Source organism: Protopterus annectens, chromosome 3.part1, assembly GCF_019279795.1.
Source record: "Protopterus annectens isolate FY-2018-M chromosome 3.part1, PAN1.0, whole genome shotgun sequence".
Lineage (NCBI taxonomy): Eukaryota > Metazoa > Chordata > Ceratodontiformes > Protopteridae > Protopterus > Protopterus annectens.
The window spans coordinates 49493283-49508336 of NC_056732.1; the positions used below are offsets into that span (position 1 = coordinate 49493283).

Here is a 15054-nt window from a genome sequence, read left to right on the forward strand (position 1 = left end):
GTGTGTGTGTGAGTGAGTGTGTCACTGGACTACAGTACATCCCACCACTGATTTCTGCATTGGAGAAAGCCTCTTTTTAGACTATGTAATCTCACGTTGGACACGTTTACTATTTCACTATTAGTGGGAACAATGGTGGGGGCAGACGTAGTGCTATGGATGGATGCCCTGTTTTTCCCTTCCCTCCAGTGGACCAGGCCATATATATCTAACTTCTGTTGGCAACAGTTTAAACAATTTGTGGATGAAGACTGTAGTTTATTTTGCAAGATTGTATTTATGTATTTTATTCTAAGTATTTGCAGAATACTTAATCTTCATATTGGCTAACCCTTGCCATGACTTTTTTTTTACTTTTTAAGTCTTTGTGGTTACATTCAGATAAATAAAGCATGCCCCCAGCTAGTCGGCTTTGGCTCCTTAAGAGGCCATTTGCATGTATCCCAATGGCTTCCACTACAGGATGCTTAAGGTATCACACAGTGATGACTCTAGCTTGGCTAGGTTTTTCTTGCAGTTTTTACTGAACACTTTGTCTTTGTATCATGTTTACCCTTTGGTTTGGAAATTATTTGGGATATTTTGCTGGCACCTTAATCTTTATTGGCATCAGCTGCTTTTAAAGACTGCATTTCTGAAGTACATCAGAGCTAAACACTTAGTGTGCTGATGAGCTCAATAAAAAGGCTGAAACAGGCATGTCCACAGCTAGCGAGGTTTGGCTTTATTGGCCTTAATGTAACCATAAATACTTAAAAATTTAAAATGTCATGGATATTCAGAAGTCATGTAGCTGAAACACTTGATGTCCTTTAGGAATCGTTTGCATTTATCACATTGGCTTCCACTGCAGGAGGTTTAAGGTATCACACAGAGAAAACTCTGGCTTGCTTTTTTTTCTTGCAGTTTTTACTGGATATTTTTTTGTGTCCTTTTTACCCTTTAAGTGTGTTTTATTGCTATATAATTTGAAACCATCAGGGAGAGAGTGTTTTCCATTACTGCTGTTACACAACTAAGGTTATTAAAGTTGTTAGATCAGTATTTACTGCCTAAGTGCAGACCACAAAGCCTCATCTGTAACAGCTGTCTTTAAGCTGGAAAACCATGCAGGGGCAGAGGAAAAGCCATAAGCATTTTTAAAGGAAAATTGAAAAGTACATAGCCTCTGATGGCTTCCTAGCTTGATCAACACTCATCCATGTTTTCAAAGCAGTGCAAACCATTTCTTCTTCCTCCATGATGAAAGCATTGTTCTTTACATCACATCAAGCTCAAATGAATCACTTTTCTCATATCAAGACATTTTCCAGTAGTAATATCAGAAACAGAGTGATTAGCCAGAAGTAAGGAACTTTTATTGACTTTGGGACACACTGAAGGAGAAGATCTCCCAGACGTTCTCTGGTTTATCATTTACCAAGGTCCAGGTATCTAATGCCTGTAACAGAAGAGTCCGCTTAAGCACCTGCTTTCATCAACATTTACTTGAGGTGTATCATCGGAGTTATTTAATACAGCTTCTCTTACAGTTAAGTGTATGAGTTTTCATTTAGATGTTTTGTGTCAGTGAAGTAGTTAGCTGATACATATATTGATTTTGTTATTGTTTCAGGTAGTTGTCTCCAGTGACACATTGTTTGGTTTCCTCCAACAGTGCAGCATCCATATTTATATCCAAGCACCATTATGACACTCTGCCATATTGACCCCTGCAGACTATGACTTACCTCAGGTGTTTTTCACTCTCCCATATTGACTCCTGCAGACTATGACTTACCTCAGGTGTTTTTTAGGTTGTTACATGTCCTCATCTTCCCATATGAAGCAAAGGCTGCAAGATCATTCATTACAAGAATAACATGGTCATCACTTATAAGAGCTGATGTTGACTTATTAACTCTAAAGTTGTCGGTTGTGCTAATACTGCAGCTTTTTAAAGTGGACTTACATGAAATGGTATTAACAGTTAATGATGGTTGATGGAGGACTTTGAGAAATCTGATGGATTACATCATCAGGTTCTACAGAGGCAGGATATGCAGACCTAAAAGATTCTTAGAGAAGGTCCAAGATCTCATTGAACTGTGATTCCCTCTTTTTCGTAGACCTCAGAATATCTCTGTCCACTTCTGTTGGATTCCGCGTCCCAGTGAGTGTATTATCCTCTTTCTCTCGCATTTTTCCCTTATTCTCTTCTCCTGTATCTCATCATCTTCCATCTCTTGATCTGTCTGAGAGATGATGGCTTTCCTGTGCTGTAAGTACTAAGGCATTTAATTAGATGTTTTGTCTTGCCCCACTCCCTTTTTCCTCTTCCCAGGGTGGCGTTATTTCATCCTGTCTCCTCTCCAGCTTCACATTTGATGCCCACCTTTTATGTAAATTGCATCTCCACTTTGCCTCCAAGATTTACTTTTGTGTCATTCTTGAACAATCTATACAAGCAAAGCTCTGTGATCATCCTGATTTGATGTTCTTTTCATTCATTCCTGAATGATTGGGTATTGGATCCAATCTCGTATCCGACTCGACCACATGCACTATACTCTTAGATCCAACTCAGAAGCTCCTCCCTTTACCCATGATGCCCCAGTCAGCTGTCCCACAGATCTCGTTTGCTGCCATAATGCTACAGACTCAGATCCTACTCTGAGAGCTCTTTTTGGGTATTTTTCTACTTATTGTAAGTATTTTTTTGCTTTTAATCTTTCTTCTCAATATTTAACTTCACCCACCTCCATCTTCTGATTATTTTTCAGGTATCCTGACTGATAGCCTTTTTCCCCTGTTTTCCCCCATCTCTTGTTCTAACTTTTGGTAGCCTTTTCAGTGCCATTGTTGGTACTTGTCTGTACCTCTTACAAATTTTTTCTAGCCTCAAGAGGGTATTCTCTTCTACCATTGCTTGTAGTTGACTTTAAAAAAATTCTACTTTTTCTTACTTTACACCTTCTATCTTTAATGTCTATCTCATCTTTTGCTATTTTTTTTCTTTAGAAATGGCTGACAAACTAACAAGATTTAAAAAGTGCAGTTTCTGTGGGCATAAGATCCCTAACTCCAGTACCCACAGGGAGTATGTCTATTGACTCAGAGCATCACACCTTAATACTGCTCCATTTCTAGGTCACTTACTGATAGAAGAAATAGACTGGCCCTTAAAGGGTTATTGCCACCGCCTCTTCCTACTCCTGTAGGGGCTGAGACTGACAGTGAACCTATGAAATTCTCTTCGGAGATGGAGGACTCATGCAGGTGGTCCCCCATCCACCACCACCACCACCACTACTACTACTTCTTCTTTTCTCCTCCTCCCTCCCCATCCCAAGAGGAAGCACTAACAGGTCTTCAAGCTAAATCTCCTTGAACCCACTCACCCAGGTTCACCAAAAAACTTGTTTCTCCTCAGCTCCATTCCCCTTTTCTCAAGGGGACCCCAAGGTGGGAGTCTAGGCCCCCAATCCATCACCTCTTCCATTAGGTCCTCCAGAAGTCTTTCATAAGCTGACATGGATAAGGATGATGATGAAGTTCCTTGGAGCTCAGATTCAGATAGGGGTTATCGCAACTCCGTCTCCCATCAGATCTATGAGTCTCCTTTCTAATTCTCACATAGGAATCTCTCCGCTTGATCCATTCCATGGTTTTGGAGCCCTTGGATCCAAGAGCCCCAAGAGTGTCTGTGTTAGATCAGAAGACTACTAGATCTTTGACTACAATGGCTTCCCTTACTGGTTCCGCTCTGATCTCATTGGATCAGGGTGAGTCTCGGAGCCCAAGCATCAGTGCCAAATCCAGGAATCTAGGTTCCACTCCACTGTTGCCAGAAATGCCCTTGCCCTTTGTTACTTCATTGTTAGACAGCTGGGGTCCAACTCCCTCCTCAAGGCATGGCTCCAGACAGCGTCAAGGCTTAGTAGCTTTGGAGATTTCGGCTGCTGTGTCGCCAGCCACAGCTTCTCCCAGCCCTTCTGCCTTAGGGGTAGTGAAGATTTTTTCTTATAGACTAAGAGAAGTGACTACTCTCCCCTGCTTGGATCCTACATCCATTCTTCTTTTGGGTTCGAACTCTGATCCTCACAGGCCTACTACACAGGTACAACCAGTACCATCTAACCTCCAGACAGTTCCCATCGAGGAACTCCCCCTCTCCTAGGATACCTCTCCAGACCATCCCACTCGAGAGATTCTCTGAAAGAGAACATGGAAAAAGTAGATACATAGATTCCAATATGGAATCTCTCAGGAAAGATACTGGCTTCAGTGAAGGAGAAGGGTCCCCCAGATCTCCAGTAGATGACCTCTCCTTCTGAAACATCCAAGAGATTCTTATGCAGAAAGGTGGATGGGCCACAGATGCCCCTTCCCCAGAGGAGTCAGTTTTTCTGGAAGCTTTTGGGTCAGGCCCTTCTATATCTTGGCCAACTCCCCTGGCAGATGAGCTTATTGATTGAATCTCTCGCCAGGCATGGAATGAACCAGATACTGTAGAACCCATCTCATGTTGCCCAGGTAAATTTTTGGCATTGCCAAAGGACAGATTATATTGCAGCAAAGCTGTCCCTGTTGATGCTGTGGTTGTGGTGACAGCCACTAAGAAGGAGCTAATGGAGCAGAGCTCCTCAGCTCATCGACCTAACAGAGTGTCCAGAGCATTGGACAGGTTTGGAAAGCACACATTTGCTTCACTGACCTTTGCCTTGAGGTCCCTGAATTACTTTGTGTGCTTCACAAGACTACAGCGGGATTTGACTAACTCTCCAAATCCCTCTGAGTCCATGTAGGAATACAATAATTCTTCTTCACAACTGACCACTCTGTTATCCATTTCTATTTCCATGAGGTTAATATCCTGTGCTGCAGAGGGTACTTCACAGACAGCCAATCCAGGCATAGCCATTAGGAGACATGCCTGGATGTGTCTGTGCAACTTTGCAGAGCCTTTTTAGTCTCTTCTTTTGATGGTCCTACTGTAAAGAAAATGCTTTCCTGTAGTGAACAGGATGGAAAGAACCTGTCTGCCATAGGGATATACTTTTCTCCCTCTAAACAATCCTTTTCCAGGACTCGAAGAGGAAGTAAGAAAATGTGATTCTGTAAGTCCCACGGTCCTTTCCAAGATTCATGTGGGGATAACTCCTTCAAAGGCAGATGGGGTGTTCAAATGGAAGACTGCAAAACCAGGGCTTCTGGGATTATTTTTTGGATAAACCCTTTCAACTCTCCTGAAGGGTTGCCCGACTGCTCACCTGTGGAGGCAGTCGGAAGGCGCTAGTCTTTGCACCTAGACATCTGGGCCTCAAAATATTATTTGGTGCTAAAAATCATGTCTAGAGGTTATTTCATACCATTTTCCAGGATTCCCCCAACCAAAACAAGAAGGTTTCCTGACATACCACCCAGTCAGAGAGAAGCCACAGCTCAGGAAATTCAAAAGCTGCTAGACAAGAAAGTCATCCAGGAGGTCCCACCAGACTAGAAAGGACTCTTAACTTACTAAATGCCAAAGAAGCCCAGGGACCTGACACCAGTTTTGGATCTAAGCAAACTGAATCAGTTTGTGAAGAAGTCAAAGTTCGTAATGGTCTCTCTGCAGTCCATTCTGCCATTTTATGCAAGGACAATTGGATGTGCTCAGTCGATCTTCAGGATGCGTACTGCCACATCAAGATGAACAGACGATTCCAAAGATTTCTGTACTTTCGGCTGGGGGCCAGTCACTATCCTTTCAGAGCCCTTCCCTTTGGTCTCACCACAGCCCCCAGGTTGTTTACCAAGTGTATGGCAGTGGTAGCAGCTCACCTGAGACTGCTGAGTTTCAGAGTGTTTCCATATCTAGACAACTTGCTCCTCAATGCCCCAACCAAGCATCTCCTAGAGCAGTGTAGGGACTATTTGCTCCAACTATGTTAATTACTAGGCATCTCAGTCAACACCTGCAATTCTCAACTACAATGTGTTCAGAGCCTGGAGTTGATAGATGCCCAACTGAACACTTTATGTTGGATAGCCTCTCTTCCTTCACATCATGTAGATTTAATCATGTTTTAGGTGCAGCTAATCATTGTTTACCCTTCTCTTCTAGCCAGGCTTGTCCTCCTAGAATTGATGCAGCGGCCATAAACCTAGTCCCACTGACTCACTTTTATATGCACATTCTTCAGTGGACTCTAGCAGTTCAGTGGTCAGTTCTGCATCACCCTGTATCCTTTCCATTCAAAGTCACTAGAGTCTGCAAGGATCCTCTTTGTTGCTGGATCCAGTTGGATGAAGTTTTACTAGACCTTCTCTTTATTCTATCCCCTACAGTAGCCGTATTGACCACGGATGCCTCCCATTTGGGGTTTGGGGCATTTTTTGGGAGGGACAGTCTAAGGCACATGGACCCCCAAAGAGACCAAATCACTTATCAACACCCTAGAGATGAAAGCAGTCCTACTAACATTGTAGGCCTTTCAAGACATTCTTCCTGTGAGGAGCATTGCTATATAAATCGACAACATAACTGCGGTATGGTATATCAAACAATGGGAGCCTGTTCTTACCCCCCTTCTGTCGAGAGGCAGTGAGAGTGTGGCAGTGGGTGATCTCTTCCAACCACTTTCTGGTAGCAATGCTTACTCTGGGGAAGTTCAGCGTTTTAGCAGACAGACTCAGCAGGTCACTTTTGATGCTTCATGAGTGGTCTCATAATCAAGCAGTGGCGGAGAGGATTTTCTGTTATTTCCATCCTCGCTTCAACCTTTTCGCCTCTCCCTTCAACAGCAAGTACTGCAAGATCTTTCCCTTAATTCCCTCTTGGGGGAGTCTCAGAGAATTGCTCTACTCCACGTTTGGCCCTCCAGCCTCCTTTATGCTCTTTTACCTCTAATTCCAAAATTCTTACAGAAAGCAGTCCAGTTGAAGAGTTCAATTATTCTCATTGCTCCCTTTTGGCCTCGTGAAGTGTGGTTTCCCTTCGTGTGGTCTCATCTTTGATATCTTCCATGGATACTGGACCTCAGCCCAGATTTTCTCTCACATCCTTGTGGGATGGAGCATTTCAACATTCCATGCCTTAAACTGACCGCATGGTTTCTCCAATTCCATTGATAGCTAGACAGCTCAGGCTTTCCTCCGCAGTCCAACAGACACTTCTATCATCCCAGAAAGCTTGTACAAGAGAAATCTACAGAAGTAAATGGAAGAGATTCCCATTTTTGGGCTCTTCAGGGGCAACTTGACACTCTCACTTCTCCGATTTCTGCAGTTGTAGAATTTCTAATAATTTTTCAAGAAGGTACTAGTTTTTCCACTATCAAAGTACAGTTAGCAGCTATATCTTAATTTTCACTCGGGAGAAAATGCTCTGTCATTAGCTTCTTCAGAGTTGTGCAAGGCCTTTCTAAAAGGCACCTTCTTACTCAGACTTCTAATGAAAGACCGGTCACATCCTTGAAATTTAACAGTCATATTGAAGGGTTAATTCAACAGCCCTTTGAACCAGCAGCTAAATTTGATTTAAAATGTTTGTCTTGGAAAACAGCCTTTTTGGTAGCCATTACATCTGTGAGACAAATTTCTGAACTCCATGCTCTATCTTCCAAATCTCCTTACATTAGTTTTCACAAAGATAGGGTGATCTTATGAACAAACCCATCCTTTTTGCCTAAGGTAGCATCCAGAACGAATATTAATCAAGCCAGTAATCTGGCTGCTTTCCCGGTTTTGCTACAAAGAGTGCATGCTACACTTTTTAGATGTACGTAGGCAACTATGTTTTTATCTCAACAAAACAAATGAGTTCAGGAAGTCAGAACAACTTTCAAACAGATCGAGATTCCCACTTTCTAAAACTACCCTCTCCAAGTAGATTTCTGATTGCATTTCCTCTGTTGCCAATCATTAGCGGACCGGAGTTCCATTGTGGCGACCCCTAACCTGGAAAAGCCGAAAGACAACAACAACAACACTCAGAGAGGTCTTCCCTACCAAAGCCTCCTAAAGCACATTCTTCCAGATCCATGGCTACATTTTCTGCCTTTTGGTCTAGAACTTCCATTGTTGACATTTGTGCAGCAGCTACCTGGTCTAACCCTCATACTTTCATAGGTTCATAGGATGATACTAGGCTGTTGGCCTGAGTCCCTTATAAGCCTAGCCAAGAGTTTTGCCCACCACAAGTCAGCACCTGTTTCCTCCTGTGCTGCAGGGACACAGGTGGGATCCCAGGGGTGTATTTTCTATTTCCCATCCAGTCATCCAGGTTCCTCTGAAAGAGGGCTAGAGAAGTACTCTGCTTGACATGGAGAGGAAGTCTATTCCACAGATGGGAGGAGTCTTTTGGGCTCATTATAAACTAGATATGTCATCCAGAAGCACACCTTCTTTTGGTTCTGCAGTACTCCAGAATATGCTTCCATGAGGGCCACCCAAGATTCACATAGCTGAGGACTCTGTCCTAGTCATTTAGGAATGAATGAATGAAAACGGCAACATAGATATAGTAAACTCTCACTTAACCAGCACCCATGGGGATTGGTAGATGCCAGATAAGTGTCATTTCCGGTTGCTTGAGAGCTGCTTTGTGATTTTGATTGGCTCGTATACCTGCATACCAGCCAGTCAAAAATCACAAAGCAGAGCTTCTTCTGTTCGATTTGGAACAGTAGAACTGTTTTTCTTTAGACACTCACTTAACATAAGAGAGTGTCTGAGCTTCAGGCTCTAATGGCTGTTCCTCTCTTTTTAGTTTTACATAGAGACAGGGTGTCTCTTCATACTACTATTCCTTTTATGCCCAAGGTGGTTAAATTGTTAAGAAGTCCATTCATTTGCCTTCGTTTTTCTGTTCTCCAGTGTCTGCCAGTGAGAAGTTAGATGTTTCTTCACACCCTTGATTTGCATTGACAGCTTAGATATTATTTGAATAAAACTAAAGTTATTTGCAAATCCAAGCAGCTTTTTGGTTCCTTTCATCCCAGGTCTTTGAGTTTGGCTGCTTCTAAACGAACCATCTCTTCCTGGATTTTTGAGGACATGTCTTTTGTTCTTTTCATGGTAAATATCTTTCATCTTCAGTAAAGGCCCATTCTACCGGGGCTGTTGTCTCCTGTGGTGCCCGTTTTTTAAGGGATTGGATACCAGCTCCATCCTTGAGGCTTTTACTTGGTCCTATGTTCATTCATTCACTAAGCATTATAAGTTGGATGTTATTTCTAGGAATAGAGCTGACTTTGCCAGGGCTTTCCTGCATGAGTTTCTGCACTCAACCAGCAGACATGCACCCATATAGCCCATGAATACAAGAAGGTATATGTGTATACACACACATATATATATATATATGTGTGTGTGTGTGTGTGTGTGTGTGTATATATATATATATATATATATATATATATATATATGTATATGTGTGTATATATATATGTATATGTGTATATATATATATATATATATATATATATATACATACACGCTCACACACACACATAAATATATATGTATACTCGCACATAAATAAATATGTATGTACACTCACACACACGTGTGTATGTATACACATTTATCTACATGTATGCATGTATTTGTGTCTATTCATATATATGTGTGTGTGTGGGTATATATATATATATATATATATATATATATATATATATATATATATATATGTGTGTGTGTGTGTATATATACACACACACACATATACACACACAGACACACATACTTATACACGCACACATGTATATATATAGGTGGCTGCAGTGGTTAGGATTGTCACCTCACAGCAAGAGGTTCTCTGGTTTGATTCTCAGCTGGGGTGCCTTCTGTGCAGAGTCTGCATGTCCTCCCTGTGGTCGGGTGGGTTTCCTCCCACAATCCAAAGACATGCACTAGGTGGATTGGACACTCTAAATTGGTCATAGTTGCGAGTGTGTGTGAATGGTACGGATGAACTACCATGGCAGGGCTAGCCACCCAGTGCTGTAAACCTTGGCTCGAGATGATTATCACTGTTGAAAGTGGCACCCTGACACCATGTGCAAAATGGAAAAAAAGGGTTGAGGATGGATGGATCTACATGTACAAGTACACACACACACACTGTTTATTTATTGACTCTATGTCAGAGATTTTAAAATTAAGCTTGAAAGGGGGAGGGAGGCTAGTGCTGTAGGCACTGCAGTGGACACCTGTTTGTGGAGGTAAGGTATAAAAGAATAACAACTGAAGTTTGTCATTTTAAGGAGAAGACTTTCCCAATATGATTGTAGTGCTCAGTAGTATGAGCAGATAACATAAAGCTGGAAGAGGCTTCTAATGTCATGTTTATGGGAGGGGCATTCAATCCAAGAGCCACTGGGTTTAAGGATGCAGCAGGAATGGGAAAGATAGAGTGAGGAAAAATTTTAAAAAAGTCACAGAACAGCTTTATGTGGCAGTTCTGCCAAATTATACATATGATGTTCTCCATATTGATCACTGCTGCAGTAGCACAAACTATATGGATTATATCCTATATAAGAATATAACTAATGGCCAGCTTCCAAAGCTTCAAGGCACCTTCCATGTACCCAAATTCTCAGGCAGCTAGAGCTGAGCTGACTAAAAGACAAATTGGGCACCAATTCCTTCAGAGCTTTGCTGCGACTGAGAAGAGCTATCTTCTTCAGGCTTTCGATGATTGACAGTCGGCTAATGCTGTTCCGTTGCAGGGCAAAAAGTTTGTTTTGGGGGTTGTTTAAACTAACCTTTTGTGAAAATGGGGTGGCACCCATATGTCCCTCATGGACAGGGGTAGCCACTGTTCAAAACAGGCCCACTCTGTTCATAAATTCATTCTGTGAACTGCCCAAAAAGAACAAATGGGGATACTTGGGATTAAGAATGGCTAGGCTTGTAAAGGCTGTAGAGCCACTGGCCTAGTAACCTCTTATGAACCTATGAAAATCAACTATTTTAAAGGAACAGAAAGTATTTTTTTGACTTTCACATTACTTTTATGTACTTTTAAATGGGAGTGCAGTACTTTACTTTTGTGGTAAAAAGTAGTTAAAAACTCTTTGGAGAAACTGTGTTACTTTTACTTTTTGAGGCTGGGGAAAGTGTTTGAAGTGCTTTAACTGGGTTATGTTTTGCGTGAATGGTGACTTTTTTGCTACTTTCCTGTTTTACCAGCTATTGTTGTACCACAGAAAACAGCCGCCATTTTCAGCTTCAGCATGAAATAAACTGCTAGTCCCTTCATCAGACCTTCTTCCAGCCACAAAAGAAAGATTGTTAAGCAGCCTTTGCCACCACAGCTATAAGTGGTTGACTATGATGTAGCCAAAGCTGGTTCCGTGGACCACTCATCTTTTTCCTTAGATCTCTCTGATGTCTACACATCCACCATGAATCTAGGGTTAGCCATGTCTTCTGTGGATGTTGGGGTCCCCTCAGTGGGTTAGAGAGAGACACGTCTGTTGGTCATGGGTTAAGAGACAAGAATGTGCCCTTGCTTATCCAGAATATTGTGCCCATCTCTGGAGAATGTGTTGGTGACAATACTATGTCTGTTTGCCCAAACTTTCTTGTATGCATTTAACTTCTCACTTGTCAGTTTTCTGGACATGAGTAATTTTTTGGGCTCATGTCAGTACGGTGGTTTCTCGTAAAAGAAAAAAGCATTCCCCTTTCCCTGAAGATGTTCAGGATTTTAAATTTGTAGGGGAATGTGTAGGAACAGGTGTGTGTTTTTCTTCTCAGGATTCTGTTTCTGAGGAGATTATGGTATCTGAATTTCCCTGTGAGGGATTTACTTTTTCTGAGACTATTGCTAGAATGTGCCAGTGTTTTCAGTGGGAGAACACCAAAGTTTCTCAGTCCTTTAGAAAATATCACATTTTGCTTCTGCTGAAATTTCTATAACCCTCATCCATTTCCCCAGTGCTGTTAGCATTGGAAGATGCTTGTCACAGCCTATGGTTTCCCCTGCTTGTTCCTAAGAAAGCAGAATGTACAAAGCTTCTCAGTCTTTTAAAGTTTTGTACACTCATCCCAGACCTGACCAAGCAGCTCGAGCATTAATTAATCCAGCTGCTGCCAAACATTTTAATTCTAATCCATTTCCTTCTGACAAGGATGCTAGAGCTATGGATAAGTTTGAGGAAAATATTCTAGAATTCTGAATTGTCTGGCTCGTATATTTGTTTATACTGACTAATTGTGAAAGTATGAGGAATGTTTTAGCTCCAGTCTCCTCTTTTGAGGAAAAAAATCTGCTTTGTGAAATCTAGTTTCTTTTTTTCCTAAGCTCACATTGTTTGAAGTATGTTTATGACTTTCTAGATACTGCTTCCAGGGCTGTTGCCAGTGATATTATTTTGAGACTTTTTGTCTGTGTTCTCAGGACCCCACAGAAGATGTCATAAATGACCTTTTGAATTCTTAGGTAGAGATTGTTTTTGTTCCCTGTCCTGAAGAGGTTATCAAAAAGTATGTTGAGAGCGGTAAGCTGATTCATGGAATTTCTCAGTTTTTCAACTGTCCTCTAAACTTTCAGAGGGATTTTCTGGTCCCTCTTCCAGTTTGGCAAGAAATAAACAGTTTCAGCGGAATGTTAGTAAGCAGACATTTAAAAAGCAGTGGCAGGGAGGTTCTAGGAAGAAAGCTGGTACCACCCCCAGAACAAAGGACAGTCAAATAAGGCAGAATATCTGTTCCCCAATCCCACCCTGGCAGTCCCTTACCCCTTCCAGAAAGTTTTAAATCTCCATTTCTTTCTTTGGCAATGGATTGTTTCAGACAAATGGTTTCTGAAACTGATCCAGCTTAGATACAGAAAGTAGTTGGTGAAAATTCATCCTTTCTCAGGGATTCCTCCTCATTCACCTGACCCCAAACCCTTCTCTTCCCTCCTGTCCTACATTACACTCTATATCCACAAGACCAAACCCTTCTCTTCCCTCCTGTCCTACATTACACACTATATCCACAAGACCAAACCCTTCTCTTCCCTCCTGTCCTACATTACACTCTATATCCACAAGACCAAACCCTTCTCTTCCCTCCTGTCCTACATTACACTCTATATCCACAAGACCAAACCCTTCTCTTCCCTCCTGTCCTACATTACACTCTATATCCACAAGACCAAACCCTTCTCTTCCCTCCTGTCCTACATTACACTCTATATCCACAAGACCAAACCCTTCTCTTCCCTCCTGCCCTACATTACACTCTATATCCACAAGACCAAACCCTTCTCTTCCCTCCTGTCCTACATTACACTCTATATCCACAAGACCAAACCCTTCTCTTCCCTCCTGTCCTACATTACACTCTATATCCACAAGACCAAACCCTTCTCTTCCCTCCTGTCCTACATTACACTCTATATCCACAAGACCAAACCCTTCTCTTCCCTCCTGTCCTTCATTACACTCTATATCCACAAGACCAAACCCTTCTCTTCCCTCCTGTCCTTCATTACACTCTATATCCACAAGACCAAACCCTTCTCTTCCCTCCTGTCCTACATTACACTCTATATCCACAAGACCAAACCCTTCTCTTCCCTCCTGTCCTACATTACACTCTATATCCACAAGACCAAACCCTTCTCTTCCCTCCTGTGCTACATTACACTCTGTATCCACAAGACCAAACCCTTCTCTTCCCTCCTGTGCTACATTACACTCTATATCCACAAGACCAAACCCTTCTCTTCCCTCCTGTGCTACATTACACTCTATATCCACAAGACCAAACCCTTCTCTTCCCTCCTGTCCTACATTACACTCTATATCCACAAGACCAAACCCTTCTCTTCCCTCCTGTCCTACATTACACTCTATATCCACAAGACCAAACCCTTCTCTTCCCTCCTGTGCTACATTATACTCTATATCCACAAGACCAAACCCTTCTCTTCCCTCCTGTGCTACATTACACTCTATATCCACAAGACCAAACCCTTCTCTTCCCTCCTGTCCTACATTACACTCTATATCCACAAGACCAAACCCTTCTCTTCCCTCCTGTGCTACATTACACTCTATATCCACAAGACCAAACCCTTCTCTTCCCTCCTGTGCTACATTACACTCTATATCCACAAGACCAAACCCTTCTCTTCCCTCCTGTCCTACATTACACTCTATATCCACAAGACCAAACCCTTCTCTTCCCTCCTGTTCTACATTACACTCTATATCCACAAGACCAAACCCTTCTCTTCACTCCTGTCCTACATTACACTCTATATCCGCAAGACCAAACCCTTCTCTTCCCTCCTGTCCTACATTACACTCTATATCCACAAGACCAAACCCTTCTCTTCCCTCCTGTCCTACATTACACTCTATATCCACAAGACCAAACCCTTCTCTTCCCTCCTGTCCTACATTACACTCTATATCCACAAGACCAAACCCTTCTCTTCCCTCCTGTGCTACATTACACTCTATATCCACAAGACCAAACCCTTCTCTTCCCTCCTGTGCTACATTACACTCTATATCCACAAGACCAAACCCTTCTCTTCCCTCCTGTGCTACATTACACTCTATATCCACAAGACCAAACCCTTCTCTTCCCTCCTGTCCTACATTACACTCTATATCCACAAGACCAAACCCTTCTCTTCCCTCCTGTTCTACATTACACTCTATATCCACAAGACCAAACCCTTCTCTTCCCTCCTGTCCTACATTACACTCTATATCCACAAGACCAAACCCTTCTCTTCCCTCCTGTCCTACATTACACTCTATATCCACAAGACCAAACCCTTCTCTTCCCTCCTGTCCTACATTACACTCTATATCCACAAGACCAAACCCTTCTCTTCCCTCCTGTCCTACATTACACTCTATATCCACAAGACCAAACCCTTCTCTTCCCTCCTGTCCTACATTACACTCTATATCCACAAGACCAAACCCTTCTCTTCCCTCCTGTCCTACATTACACTCTATATCCACAAGACCAAACCCTTCTCTTCCCTCCTGTCCTACATTACACTCTATATCCACAAGACCAAACCCTTCTCTTCCCTCCTGTCCTACATTACACTCTATATCCACA

The 15054-nt window shown here is 42.2% G+C and overlaps 1 protein-coding gene across 4 annotated transcripts in view; it reads left to right on the forward strand.

Annotated features, from left to right (window-relative positions):
- Positions 1-15054, forward strand: part of VIRMA (vir like m6A methyltransferase associated) — a 1734630-nt gene that overhangs the window by 1417670 nt on the left and 301906 nt on the right. The window lies entirely within an intron of this gene.